Source organism: Nansenia antarctica (assembly GCF_963989245.1).
Source record: "Nansenia antarctica genome assembly, chromosome: 1".
In the NCBI taxonomy this organism is placed as follows: Eukaryota; Metazoa; Chordata; class Actinopteri; order Argentiniformes; family Microstomatidae; genus Nansenia; species Nansenia antarctica.
Window position 1 is genome coordinate 62417470 of NC_137674.1, and position 2303 is coordinate 62419772.

The 2303-nt window shown below is 44.0% G+C and overlaps 1 protein-coding gene across 2 annotated transcripts in view; it reads left to right on the forward strand.

The window, feature by feature from the left end:
* The first annotated feature begins 2186 nt into the window (after positions 1 to 2186).
* ehd3 (EH-domain containing 3) overlaps positions 2187 to 2303 on the forward strand; it is a 35144-nt gene continuing 35027 nt past the window's right edge. The window contains exon 1 of one of the 2 annotated variants that reach the window (XM_080544346.1): positions 2187 to 2303. This exon is cut by the window's right edge and continues 676 nt beyond it. The gene's annotated coding sequence lies outside the window, so the exon portion shown is untranslated. The other variant, XM_080544347.1, reaches the window with a different exon arrangement.

Genomic DNA, 2303 nt, shown 5'->3' on the forward strand with positions numbered 1-2303 from the left:
CGCGGCTCTCAGACAGAGACTAACGGGCCGGTGAAGGTGAATGCCCTCCCCGGTCTCTAGATATTCTCGGACCTGCCTTCTAGTCGAGCTGCGAGTCTACTAAACTGGATGCCGTCCAGCTTGATCTAAATCAGCGGGTTAGGGGGTACCTGCAAAATGTGTATGGATTTAGCACCACCTACCGTGTAAATGATAAGGCACAATTCTCCATTACTACACAATTATGATGACACAAGCCTATTGTGGTTTTATTTTGTATTTCATCTTCTTGCACTATACATAGGACAACGTTTATTCTGAGATTGAGCGAATCCGCAGATTGCTGTACACACACACACACACCACACACACACACACACACACACACACACACACACACACACTCACACACACACACACACACACACACACACACACGCACGCACGCACGCACGCACACACACACGCACACACACACACACACACACACACACACACACACACACACGCACACACACACACACACACACACACACACACACACACACACACACACGTGCGCGCACGCACACAGACACACACACACACACACACACACACACACACACACACACACACACACACACACACACACACGTTACAGAGAGAGACCAGTTAACAGACCAGTTACAGACCAGTCAACAACCTGAATGCAAAGAGAAAGACCATTTAAAAGAAAAACTGAAAATGAAGGCCATGGATCAAAGATCCTGTCCCCTGGGATGGAGGAAGACCACAGCCCGGGAGGAGCGCAGAGCCTAAAGGAGCAAACCTGGTGATCAGCATCTATTTTACCAAGCTCATTATTAAGTGATAACCACTCCAAAACGTACAATTCTTCATATTATTCTGTATTCAGCTTCTTGAATAAACCATTGACACAAAAAATAAGAAAAAGCATAATATCTAATAGCCTACTCGTGTTGTGTATACAGTAACTATGCACTAAAAAATATAAAGCACAAAATAAATGTTGGGTCTGAGCTATGGTCTTGTGGCGCCATCTAGCGGTCATCTTTTTAACGAATCTGAGATTGCAACAATGTATCCATTTCATATTATTGGAATCAATGTTAGCATCAATGTATTCATATTCTAATATTGATTATCGATGGTTCGAATATTCGGAATAGGCAATGGTAACGCACCACTTGCCAACCGTTTAGAAAGCTGTTGCTTGAGGGGGATCTTTTTTTTATTGTCTATTGGTAAAATATTTTAAGAAAACAATGGATCTGGATTACGGATTCTGGATAAGTAATTTTTTCTGAGTGGGGCAGTCCCACTCATATTTTTCATTTTATTTGACAGATACAGTGAAGATTTAGACAGGAAGGATGGGTGAGAGAGAGAGAGAGAGAGAGAGAGAGAGAGAGAGAGAGAGAGAGAGAGAGAGAGAGAGAGAGAGAGAGAGAGAGAGAGAGAGAGAGAGAGAGAGAGAGAGAGAGAGAGAGAGAGAGAGAGAGAGAGAGAGAGAGAGAGGAGGGATGACATGCAGGATATGTCCCCGGCCGGAATCGAACAGGGGACCCTGCGGTTACTTAGGTCAGCTAAGCGCCCCCCTGGATTACGTTTCTATTAGTTTAGAAATTAGGTGATAATCATTATACATACGTAAACCACGGTAAGTGTTGTCCACCAGATGTCATACTAGTCTTGTCCACCAGATGTCACAATGTATGATAGAGACATTGCCCCCTTTCTCTAAATTAGGCTGATTGTCAGTATCAATGCCCTACAACATTGTCATCAATGTTAAACGTGAATAATCATATCCTGAATATATGGTCCCACCACACCCCTTAAATTAGTTAGTCGGGTAGGCCGCATACACATACAAATTAACGATAGACCTTTTATAATATTCTTCATCAAGGTGGAGGTTCGACATGTTCATAGAGGAACGTTTGCATGTATTCATATGGCGATGCAATTGTTATGCCTTATTTACAGATAGTAATTACCACTAGAGGAGCAACAGCGACAAGATGCTGCTACAAAGTGGTCCATTGCTCTCTCATCCGCCAACATGGCGCTGCCATCACTGCCTTCAGCCGTGGTCATACTGGGTGGGGCTTTGCCAGTCGTTGGGCATTTCCTCTCGGCTCAGGTTCCGTTGTCAGACGGGCATTTAAATCTGCTGCAGCAGAGAAGCCGGGGACGCACCGCGATCGCACAAGAGATTCCACGCAGCAGTAGGACTAGACGTTTTATTATCGCTCTATTACTGTTTTCTCATTTTGACTCGAAGGAATTATATTATTTAGACAGTTAGTTTGTGGCCT